Source organism: Cardiocondyla obscurior, linkage group LG16 (assembly GCF_019399895.1).
Source record: "Cardiocondyla obscurior isolate alpha-2009 linkage group LG16, Cobs3.1, whole genome shotgun sequence".
In the NCBI taxonomy this organism is placed as follows: Eukaryota; Metazoa; Arthropoda; class Insecta; order Hymenoptera; family Formicidae; genus Cardiocondyla; species Cardiocondyla obscurior.
In genome coordinates, this window is record NC_091879.1 from 1,626,274 (window position 1) to 1,639,406 (window position 13,133).

The 13,133-nt window shown below is 44.8% G+C and overlaps 1 protein-coding gene across 5 annotated transcripts in view; it reads right to left on the bottom strand.

The window, feature by feature from the left end:
* Nucleotides 1-13,133, bottom strand: part of LOC139108883 (uncharacterized) — a 170,514-nt gene that overhangs the window by 88,676 nt on the left and 68,705 nt on the right. The gene's annotated exons all lie outside the window — the stretch shown is intronic.

The following is a 13,133-nucleotide window of genomic DNA, read 5'->3' on the forward strand; positions in this document are numbered from 1 at the left end:
TTTTTTGTAGAAAAATTTAATATGGGGAAAATTTAATTATCGACCGCGTATCCGATGAATAAAGAAGATAAAAACCGCTTCGATGAAAAATAAATTCTTAGCTAACGCAACTCTTTCTCGCTGTTTAAAAATTAAGTTACTCGAGCACTTTTATTTTGCAAGTACAAAAGAAAATGAATACTTCTAATGTACACGATGCAGCGTGACGATGCGAAACGATTATTGTCGCCGGCAGTTCGTGTCATTTTCCGTTGCGCTTTCGCCGCGATGCCTGCCAATCGCGCTACCGGTCGCGCAAGCAGCCAATTAAAATCTCTTTGGCGTCGTTTTTAGAAGTATACCGCTAGGGGAACGCGAGCTAATGAATTCTGGCGGAGGGTGTCGGGCCGTAAATCCCTCGGTTTGCTGCGCTCGACGACGAGACGTCGAAGAGAACGCTAGGCGGGCGGAAATGCGAGAGAAGGGAACGGGAATGAGAAAGTCGAGGCATCGCAGAATTCCTGGTGCACGAGGCAATCGGCAGGTGACGGGATCGATGCTCCCCGTCTGCCGGCTTGAACTTCCGACCCCTTTACGAGACATCGGTAACGTAACGTATAGCGAAACGAAAATTTTAAAAGCGTCGATCGAAGATCAAAGGCGATCGTAATGCCGACGTTTGATTGCTCGTCATCGTGACAAGCGCGTGACAGGCACAAAGGGATCGAGCGCAATTCCGCGGCGATTGGTTTCTATCACTGATGATTGTGACGTAAAATAAAAATTCCGAGCGATCTTTAAACAAACTTTGCAGCGTTAAATTTGTCGAATCTAATCCACGGTTGACGAAGAAAGGTAGTGATTCAGCGTATTCCGAGATGCGATTGATCAATTATTTAAAATTACGACTCTATACTGCCAGTTATTTTATTAAATAGAAATCATATTCGTTCAACTTTCTTAAAAAAAAAAAAAAAAAAAAAAGTTTTGTCTTTTCTTTTTAACATTCATTGTTACACGTAACATTTGACTTCAATTTAGAGGGCTTGTCAAATTTTTTTAACGCCACTCCATCGGCTCGGTCGTGTAAATCGGAAATTTAATCATCGAAAGCGCACGGAAAGTAATTCAGGATTAACTCGGAGGCGGTTTCGATCACCTCCTTTCAATTCAATCAGCAGGAATAGGCATTATATCAGGGCAACAGCCGAAACAGCTGAGAGGAATATTCCATCCTCCGGCGCGACAGGAAAAGGGATCGATGTCTCCCTCTCGAGAAGGGAGATTCGCGCCTAACAAGGATCGCGTCGTCCCGGCCGCGCGTTAACTTAAACCTTTCCTCGTCAATTCGAGCCTCCTCCGTCGGGGAAACAACGAGGATTGGAAACGGGGTGTTAAACGGGGAAGAGATGAGGGTGGATTTATGGAAATTTCGGCGGTCCGGTCGAATAGGGCGTTCCGGGCTCATCCGTAGGAAAGCTTTTTCCCCTTCCCCCTTCGCTCCGCCAAAAAACATCGACGATACGCGAGAGTTTGCGTCAGGGCTGATCTTTGATCTCGCTAAAAGAGGGTACGGAGTCGTCATCGCCACGCGAACAGAACGGGACAATTGTTCCCCGACGGGGTACACACCTCCGATCGTGATTATCTCCGTTCGGTTTTAAACGAGGCAGCGAGAACAAAGCGATAAAGACGGTCGGAGGGAGGGGGAGGGGAGAAAGAGGAGGGAAAGCATGAGAGATCAAAGGCCCGTCGTTTTCGACTAGACAAGTTACCGCGGCGGCTTGTTTAGAACGAAGCCCCGCGATGGACAACGCCGCGGAAGTGGAACTTGCGCTGGTAGTCGCGAGATAACGAACGATCGTGATAAAGCGAGAGACCGGTAATTAAGATCGCTCCCCCCGAGGCATATACTTGTCGATGGTTATACTTGTTAATCGGTACCGCGGTTTTTGCCTCGTCCGCCGAGCGCTCTCGCGTTTATCTTTCGGTTAGCAATTTTCCCGTAGCTTGATTGTTATATATTTTCGATTAAAAAAGGTAAATATGCCGTTAATACGCCTTGACAAACCTCGCCATCGGGCGCGCAAACTCTTCGCCGAAAAATTTCACCATCGGCGGATGCTTTCTTTTCGCTTCTGATTAATAGACGGATATCGCCGAGATAACGACGTCGGCTCGTTCACCACCGGTGAAATACTAAAAAGCCTGTACGTGTCTCCATAAATGTTAATTAACAATAATTACGGTGCACCCTCGGTTCTGCTTAACGCCCTGAAGGATTGCTGGCCGCCCGGTAATAACCAGCGGATATCTGCTGCTTTTTACACGTCACCCGAGAGGCGGCTAACGAGAAAATATCGTCAGGCAGACGTGGACGATTCAACGGGACCTGCAGGACATATCTCGCCCCGTCGCTTCCGTCTGTTCCGCGTGTGCCGTTATGTCATTCTACATGTTTCAATTACAACGGGGAAAATTAGATATACCGCGCTTTTGTTTAGTCAGCGTTATCATGAGCACCGGATTCCGCGACATTATTGCGTTAACTTGTTATACGATGCAATATTTGGAGATGTAAATGATTAATGAAAGATACACCTATGTATACGCGCCGGATTGATAGTATTTTAAAAACAAATAATTAAACCTCTCGACGATCGCGAGACGTCAATTTAATTCGCCGTTTAATATTTGTATTTGTTGAATAAATAATTTTGCCCGCGCGTTATCAGCGTTAACTGAGTTAGCGCCGTAACTTCGACAGCTCGAGGCCGAATGATCGGCGTATCTTTTCTGCGATCGCAACTAATCAGGGACAATGATTGCGTTACGATGGGAATTCGTTCGTTTCGCGAGCTGACGAAATGGCCAGCCGTGTCGGAGAGAGATCGTGTTCGTCGATCGCGATCGGCAGTGTGGTAACTCGAGAACCGCGGTAAAAATAGGTGCTAAGTGCGGCTCGCAACAGGTTCCCGACTTCCTGCAATTCACGCGAGGTATCGCGAAACTGGTGGCACTGCGCTCTCAGCCGCAAATTTTTCGATTAATCTCAACTCGATTGGATTTTTTTTTTCTCTATTTCTTTTTTTTGCTTTCTCTTTTTTCACTCTCGACAACGTTATCGAAAAGTGAAGTAAATGCGTCAAAGATGATAAAATCGTTTGCATCTCTTCAAGGATACTTTATCAGTCAACTTCCGTGAAATTTTTCATAGACCACGTAGAGCGGTAAATAAAATATTTAACTAAAGAAAGGATTAATAAAAAATTTATTTTTAAAAAATGCTCATTTAATTATTATTAATTATTATCGTCGTTATTTTTAAAACCGACATTAAAAGAATATAAATTACAATACTCGCGGTATCTTACTTATTGCGCACCGAGAAATTTCCAGCGAAACATCCTCGCAGAGACCCCGCGCGCCGCTTTTATTTTCGCCGACATGATTACGTTAATCATTCGTTTCCGTAATTATGCAGTTTGCGGTTTAGGGGGTCGACGACTAGCAATGCGACCGCAAGTAATCCTGCAATTATCGTGTAATACTGCTGATAGATCACGTCACGAGCGGCCAGCGCTTTCCGTGAACCTCGCGCTTGGGAATTTTCAGCGACACGCGATACCGGCGCGCGTTGCGCTAACAACGGCCCCGCAATTTCGCGACGGCGGTCGTGGAAATTTTTGGCAAACAGTTGGAAACGGCCTCGTTTGCATCGGTTACGCGAGCACCGCGGGGGACCAAGAGCGAGGGCGCGAGAGCGGGGCTTCAATTCGGGTTTACGATCCTGCTAATATCGGCAAGGGGTCCGAAACCTCAAAGGGTCGAGTAATTACGTCTGTTGCTGCCAAACTATATACCGGCCGTTATATTCGAGTAGGCGCCAAAGTGCTCGAAACGCATTCCGTCCCGTAATTGCAAAAAGGGCGGCCAGAAATTTGCTGGGGAAAACACGCGTATCTTCGGATAACTTTCCCAATTTTGCCGCTGCGAGGGATTTATTAATAAACCTAAAAACCCACGCGTCCCTCGTTCTCTTTGTAAGATATGAGATAATCAAATTAATTGATAAAAAAAAAAGACCTATTGTATAACAATTTGATAATGTGCTAAAATATTAAATTACTCGATTTAAAAAATAGCAAAAATGTCAAGCCGACTCAATATTACAATTCGTTTTAAGGGGAAAAAAAAGAATTATGAGCGAAAGCTGGAACGCATAAAAAAATATTATATCATCGTCTCGTATTATGTTCGTGAACAGTATCGCTATTCCGGCGGTCGGTTCATCCAATAAGTACGATAACTCCCCCGACTGTTTGACTAATATCGCTATTAATGGATAATGAAAATTTCTGAGCTGCGCGCGAACTCGCGTTAACTGCGTACATTAACATTCGCCGGACGGAGCGAAATGCAGCTCGCACGTTCCGTAGCCACGCCAACTTAGGTAGGTACTGACTCGCGTACTTGCGCGTGTACATGTGTATATATATAATATATAATATATATACATATGAGCTATTATTAGCCGACCACCTGTGCGACCCGAGGCAGTTGCTCTCTCACAATCAGCTGCACACGTCTTTGGTCTCTCTAGGGTTGTATCGATTCCGAGCTAGCACCCAGCTTTACCACTCCGATCGACTATCTGCGCGATACCGGTTTTCAGGAAATGAGATGAGCCAATTAACAGCCGCCATTCGCGTCGCGAGATCGATCGGAAATGACTGGAAGCGTACAGAGCGGGGATGCTATTAATATTTCGAGATAATATATGAATACTCTTAATATTTGACGCATAAAAAAATAACTCGACGTTAATTCTAAATAAAATTAAAGATGAGAGTAATATGGAAAAGACGGGAATATCTTTTGCTTTCACTAAGAAAAATTCGTCTAAATAGATTTCTTGTTTCTTTAAGGGCGTTAAAAATATAATTAAATTTGTAAGTGATTGTAATAAGTAATCATGAAAAAAAGTTTACGGATTATAAAACAAATTATATAAGATGGAAAGATCGTTCTTTCATCCCGATTCATTTTCAAACTTTCATTCTCGAGCGACTGCTTTTCACGGAATATTAGCTCAGATCACAGGTCGCTGCACTAAGTATGATAAATGGCATTTCGTCGGTCGGACATTCACGCGTCCCAGACGCCGTAAGTTTCGTCAATAATCACCGCATTCGGGCTTCTAGTCATTAGGATTCTTTATACCGTTTCATAATTTTAAAGATAGAGCCGAAAAGGTCGACAAAGAAGCCATCCGGGCATTCATTTTTATTCAAACCTTCGTGTCGCAGCTGCTGCTGCCATCAGCAAAATACGCAGCAAGAAAAATGAAACGCGGAGAGCAACAAATTAACGGAAAAATACGTTTCCGCTAATAGAACATTGCATATATTTTATCGAATAATTATAATAATAGGTTGCTAATATTGCGGTTAGCGTTAATTATTATTAGCACTATCTAGCTAATGCTCGTACCAACCCGTAATTAGAAATAGTGAGCAGCGGTTTTCTGAACATTACTCAATTCACCGAAATCGGAGGCGAGTCGCGCGCTTTCGAACTCCCCTCCCCCCCCCGACGTTCGCAGCCAGCATGCAACTGCCGCAATGCAATTCCGTAAAATTCAGCGCGGCTCGTAACGCCGTTATTTCGGCCGGGTCGAAATAATTGAAGGTAATTCTCGGCGCTGTTGTTTTTAACCGATCGGTCCCGGCCGCGCGGCGATTACGTCGGCGCGCGTACGCGATTTAATTGTGAAATCCTCGATATCGCGACGTCTGAACATGACACACTGTTTACCGAATCTGATAATAACGTTGTGCGCGCCGGCGTCATTAACGGGAAAATAGAAATAATCGAGTTCGCGCGGGGGTAATGCTCGCTCCGCCCGTGAAAACAGATTCGATTAAAAAGGGCCGCTTTGGTAGCGCGCCGCGGAACAAATTATGCCGGCATTCAATGCGGTGTACGCGTGAAGTGCTCGCAATGTAATAACGTGACAAAAGACCTGGTCGTGCGAAAGTGTTGCGACACACGCACCGGGGACGGGATCCCGTGAAAATTTACGCGCGCCGTACGCGCGACGTTATTTTTAGCCCGGCCGTTACACAATGAGTAATTAGATCCGTTCCTCGGGATCATATATTTTCCACGCTCTCGTAAACGGTCTGATTATCTCGTGAGTTCCGTTCGTTACTCCCGCACGGCGATTCCTAATCGCGATCGGAGTCCCTCCTCCCGACTCGCGTACCGTACTCTGACGTGATAATTAAGTCGCAATCTGTAGCAAAGTGCACGATCGCGGAGCTAACGTAAACTGACTATCTCGGCATGAGAAGGTCGGCTAATCTAATTCCCGAGACCGCCAAGCCACCGACGCTTCGTTTGTCGAACAACGATAGATAAAATCCGGTGAAACAAGGCATGAAATGTAATTGATTAATAAATTAATTAACGAAAGAAGGAGACGCAGTTCCACTGTAGTCTTGGTAATTGTGACCGCGGGTTTTCAAATTTTCCAAGACGAATTTCGCCCACTCGAGCTTCAATGTTTTAACATTGCATTAATTATAGCTTACATTCTAAGAGCTAATTACCAAAGCTCGAGAAGCCTGTTGGACGTCGTTACTCCTTTCCCCGTCTAATCGCGCTATACGGCGCTATGAAATCGCTAACTGAATCGCTAATTAGCCGAGGCCATCGACGTCAATTCGCGCCTAGCGGGCATTAAACGCGCGAGCGTGGAAAATAACGGCGGGAATGTAAATTCTCGTCTGAGAGATGAGTTTTTGGACCCGCCGACGCGGAACACTTTGATGTCCTCCACGTTTACGAGTAGCGGATCTCGCAGGTGGTTAAAGGGCTATAAACGTTAAACATTGCCGCGCGTTACGATTCGGCGTGGAAACGGCGACCGGCGAGCTCACGGCGTGCAGGTTCATCTTAAAGATGATATTTCAGTACGTCCTTGAGCCAGACCGTCTCTTGGCTTCGCGTGCAAGTCGTCCGGCTTGTCATCCACAAGGCTGGGCGCGGTGTACAATGTACTCGTGAATCGATAAATGGAGCTCATGCGGGTATTTAGTGTCCTCTCCTTACTAAAATGTTGCTCAGTTTCTGGTTTGCGCGACACGCGTCCGACTAATGGCGACAGCTGCCCCTGCCTTCAGATTAAACTTGACATAATTGAATGTTACTGATTAACGCGGTAAATGTGTATTTGTATATGGGGGTATTTATATATGCCAGAACTCGACGTCTTCTCGTTGCCTGCTCTTTCGATTTTCTTACTGATGTACTCGTCCGATGACGGCAGCTGCGTTATCTCGCGCTTGAAATTACACGGACGATAAAATTTTACTATTTAACACCTCATAAAGGCGCATTGATGTCCGCGTATCGATTTTTTTCCCGAGTAAAATAAAATAAAATTCTTATAAGTCATATTATACATTTATATATTTTAGAGCTTTACTTTTTTTTTTTTTAATTTAAAAGCGATTACATTTTTTAATTAAATTGTACAACGTTTTGAAATATATTTGATTTTGAAATTGAGAGGCCTAGTTCACGTTAAAAATTTCGAGCGCGAGCGTTGAGATTGAATGTAGTCACCGGTTGAGTCTATTCGAGGAAGGACGATGTGCTGATTTTAGCCTTTGATGTTATCGCGATATGCCAACGGTAATGCCAGAAAATCGTCGTGCTCGATTACGTCGGCTGCCATCAAGGAGAGCACATCTCGCGCCCGCGCCTAGTTAATTAGGGGGTTTATAATTAGTCGCGTATAAACTCCCGACAATTATGCGCGTGCCTCGCACGCGCACTAATTAACGAGGACAACGGCCTTACCCGGGCGAACACGAAAAAGCGCTGCTCGTATACTTTCCATTGTACTTTAATTAATCGAAGAGCCTCGCGCGCACGTTAATTGGAAAGCGAGCCGATAAAGTTTCGCTTCTCATCGCGAAACCTCTATCCTGCCTTCTCGTTTGATAATTTCTATAGTAATTAATTCGTTTCACCACGTACGTATAACAAAGAGAACAATGCAGATTTGTCGACGCGTGCAAAAATCGACGTGCTTTCACTTGTCCCACAGATGCAAAAATTACATCTTCCCGCACGAGCGTGTAGCATTCGCGATCTCTGAACCACGGAGGAATCGAGAATTAAAAAGAAAAGAATTTTTTTTTTCCTAATTGACGTAGGCGACCGCGCAAGTTTCTTCCTAATCATCGAGGCGGCCGCTGGGTAGGAAAGTGGCGCGATGAATTATAGTTTTGCCGCAAAGTTGAATAGGAGACGCTTTTGAATTTGTCGAAATATCTGTAAACGAAGGAAAACGCGGTGCTCGCGGAATATGCCGTATAATTAATTAGAGATACCTATACAAGTAATATATTACCCCGATGCTGTAAGTGCACCATCCATCATATCGTAATGACAGTGATGTATCTTCGGTGCTTAGTAAAAGGGACGCGAGATTTCATCTTATCTAATAAGGTAATTTACAGTGCGTGCGAAATCGTCGTGTTCGAAAAATGTTCCGTTGATCGCGTCGCAAAAATGACGCGCTATACCATTCACCGTGTCGTCGAGTTATTATTACGTCGGGTTGATAATACCGAAAGAAAAAGAAAGTCCTTTTTATTTTCGTAAAACTCTGGCCTTATTTATTTCACAGCGAGAAACGTTCCACGCGCTGGATGCTCTTCGCCGCGGGAGTCTTTTAAATGCCCACTTAAAGTATTAATTATGCAGAAATTCACGCAAGCACCTACGTAGCGAATCGCACGACGCGAGATTAGAGATTTCTAATTGCGTTCACGCAGTGTAGTAATTGCGCGGAGCCCGCGATTTCCGCGGCGAGATATTAATGATGCATTACACGGCCGAGCGTATTTCCGCCTTTTGAAAACGTCACGCGCCCCATTCAATATTATGAATAATGCGCCATGTGATTGCGGCGATATTTATAGTCTATGAAAACGAGGTGAAACCGCTACCAGATGTGCATCGACCTAAAAACTCCTATTACGGTAATTTGTGAATTTCAATAATTAAAATATCAATACCGTATCGCGATATAACGCAAACTGCGATCTCGAACGTCAGTCAAAATTAACTCCTGGACTGGAAATTTATCTAGCTAATCTGATTGATTCAGAATACAATCTCATTGTCTCGTGTAAATTCCACTTTTTTTTTTCCTTTTTTTTTTTTTAAATTTAGGTGCGCAAAATATTAATAAACGTTAAATCCGCGAATTATCGCAGGCGTTAATTAAATGCACAAAATTCCGCGTATCAAAGGATCCCCGCGATCATCTCTTTCGGCTCGTCATGCGCGATAAAACGGTAGCTACCCATCGTATTTTTGCAACGATGATCGCGGCATAACGAAACAATGGGCATCGCAGTGCGATAAAGCCGGCGACGCCGCGCGTGCATTCACGCGAACGCGCGTGCTGCCGTTGCAGCGACGCAACTGCAATTGCTACAAAGGAACCTTTTGCGCGCCGAGCTCCATCGACGCAATAGCACCTCTAAAGACGTTAAATATATCAAGATAAAATTACCGATGCACCGCAGCTAGTTATTTAACGCCACTTAAATTACATACTCGTTCGAGCGTGGAAAAAGTTCTTAACTGCGAGAAAACTAATTAAGTCACAAGCCCTCGAGACTCTTTTTTTTTTAACTCGTAAATATACTTTTTATCTTTTATCCGCAACGAACAAAAATATCAACCTCAATCTTAATTATATGTAACATATTTTCTTTTTTTCTTTACAATACGAATCGTCGGTCTAAATAATTTTCAAGATAAATTTATATTTAAATAAAATTCTAATAAAAAAACGTTTCTCGCTCCGTTTTGCAATTATTATTTGTAATAATTTATTCGGAGAAAAAGTTGGGAATAAATTGGAGTGAGAGTATATCTCGAATTTCTTTTCGCGGGACGTTGGCGAACGGCGATTGCGGCCCTGCGAAGTAGTCACGGACGGTGCTCGTCAGCCGAAATTCCGGCCTTTATTCGGTACGCCCGTCGGCTCGAAACGAGTCGGCTCTCGCGTATCGGCGACGCCTACTACTATTGTCGCTGTCGTTCAAAGCCCGCGTCCGCCGCAGCGGATACAATATGGGACTGTCCGTCACGAAGGAAAACCGCGGCGTTTTCAGGAAGGGAGAAAACGCGTGTCCCGACACGAAGCGCGTATTGCGCGCGGTGCGGTGTATTCCCTCTCGTTTCACGGGACGCCGCGTCGAGTCGATCCGGCCTGCCAATCTCCGCCGTATCGTTTTCACCGGATGTCGGCATCTAGGCGGCTTTTTCCCGGCGATCTCCCGCGCACAATGCGCCTAGGGTAATATATGGAAAGAGAGACGCGTTTTCCCATCTTATCCGACGTGCCGCTTGTCACGCGCGTCATATCGGCGAGGGGGGAGACTTGTCGACGTTGAATCTCCTCGGCGAGTTCGCGAGAGATTCCCGACTACATTTGACGACGCGGAAGAGCACGCGGAAGAGAAAAAAGTTAGGTTCGCACGTCGAAGGATTACAAAATAAGTTTACAGGCGTTGCATTCAGTACGCAAGAAATCGACGATTTACAACCCGATACGCTCTGTAAAGAAGGAACAATTATTTTTACGGCAAGATGACTTTCGAGTGAATCGGCAGCGCGCGCTCCGTGTACGGCGCGGCCTACCGATAGGATGGCAAAGTAGCGCGACTCTTCTAATTCATGCTAATTTCCAGGCGGAAACTTTTTACATCGCTTAATTCAATTAGTTCCGCCGTTTGAATGCGGCAATTAGCATATTAACCTGACTAGGCACGAACCTCCCGCGAATCTGAACCGGACTGAGTCGCGACTTTTTGATTCCCGTACCCTTTCACCGGGGTATCCCCCCGCTGCTCATTACCCGGGGGGAGGCCTGGTTCGAACGCTATTATGATGCAAATTGAAAGTTAATATTTTTGCCCGTGACGAAAATATTATCGTGGCGGGAAGTAGCAGGGCGTCGTAAATCCATGACCGAAATCCAATTTGAAATCGCGTCGACGGAGTTCGCCCGGATAGAATTTGCATAATCAAGTTGTTCAATTTTGAGGGAGGATACCACTTTCAATCCGATTAATCTTTCGTCAAGACGGTCCACGCGTCGATCGCTCGTCAAACGACGGAAACGTAATTAATCGTATGTTTAACGAAAGCGCAAAAACTTTTGTGGGAGAAAAAAAAATGGCATGGCACTTAAATTTTTAACTCACGTTGAATGCACAGCTCTGGCTGGAACGGGGGAACAAAAAAAAAATAAAAGAAAAAAAAACGAGTCTCGAAGGTCCAGTTACGGATAATTTAACGACATTTCGATTCCCGAGGAGCCGAAAGAGTTCGCCGCGAGATCGATGCAGTCGAGGGTCGGATGGGAAAAGTTGCCGGGCCCCGAGAACCCGGCTGGCGTGCTCATCGTCGAAAACGCGGAACGGACACAATAACTGATCGCTCCTACAACTTCTTTCGGCGAGCTCTCATTCAAGGCCGCCGGGCATTGTCGGAAACCTTCTACGGCTGTCCGAATGAATAACGCGCGCGCTTTTGTGCGCCCGTCGGAAAACGTTACACCGCACTGTTAATAAGTCGTATGATAAAATTGACGCAATGAGTTCGGCGGACACGTGATGTTCAATGGAATAATTAATGCCGGGCGTGCGGAACGAGAGCACAGACGTCGGGCTATCTCGGCGCATTAATCGGACGTGAATATCTCTATATCGCCCCGATCACAAGGTAACGTGATCCTGTAAATCTACCGCAAGATATATTCATTTAAAAAAAAAAAAAAAATTATAATTCAATGAAACTCGCGGAATTACTATCAATTAACAAATTCTACCTTAAATTTAATATTAAAAAAAAATATATATATATAATATATATATTATATCGCGGAAAATTGTCGAACCGTTAATTTAAATCAGTTTCAATCAGGACAGGTTTGATAAACACGGGATAACATTTTCAGCTGAAAATTTCGTCAGGAAGCAATCAAAATCGAGGAAATTAAATCGCGAATAAAATTGTTATGTTCAACAACTTTTTCCAGGATGCGCTCGTTTTAAACGTAAATTGCATTTCGCGGCGATTGAATTGGAACAAAGTTTCTATACGCAATATAACCGGCAAGTTAATTCAGTTCGAGGGTTGTTTAGCGTATGCGCAAATAAAATTTATTTTACGGTTTCGAAGCCGTGTACAAATTTTTCGCGAATTATAATTCCAATGTATCGCATAACGAAAAACGTTTAATAAAAAAAAAAGGGGGGAGAGGGAGGAAACGGGATCTGCGACTGTTATTCAAACTTGATTCGAGATAAGGCGAATATTCCGCCGGTCACTCAGAGAGATTTCCTGTAGCTTAAATCCCCGGCGTCTTTGTTAAGAAGAAAAGAGGCGAGGAAACGCCTCGATTAAACTCATGCAAATGCGATTGCTCGTGACGTTGAGTTTAATATCTGTCGTGCTTTATAAAGTCACTGCGCGCGCGTGAGAGGAGGGTCAAATGAATTTCATTAACTCGTTAAGTCCACTGTCGCCGGCCTCGTCGTTGTCGACGTTACGTAGCACGCGAAACATCGTTAATTTTGGAGTAATCGCTGTATTGGCGCGTGCAGCGAATATCCTCTCTTCTGGTGCCCTAATGATGACGGGGAGAGGTAACACGAGAGAGAGCGAGAGAAAGGGAGAGAGAGAGAGGAAGGAGATGCGATCCAATTTACTATGGAGATCCTACGTCACCCCCGTCTGTCGAGGAAATCAATTACGTCGAATGAATACAACATGAAGGGTGTAAAGGGTTAGCCGCGAGTCCGCGACCGGTGACCGAAGCTTTGAGCGACGCGAGATCGAACGCGAGGTGGAAATTTCAAGAGCGAGACCCCGAGCGCAAAGAGCCGAACAGATTTGATTTGTCAGGACACAGAAATCGCCGTCGACAAATCTCGTTACGCCCGATTCCGACGTTCGTGATTAGGGCTTAAAAGTTCCCTGCCCCCTTCGGCCGAGAAGCCACTCGATATCAAAGTCTTATAAGAGCTATGCAAGCAATCTATGAGAAAGCGTTT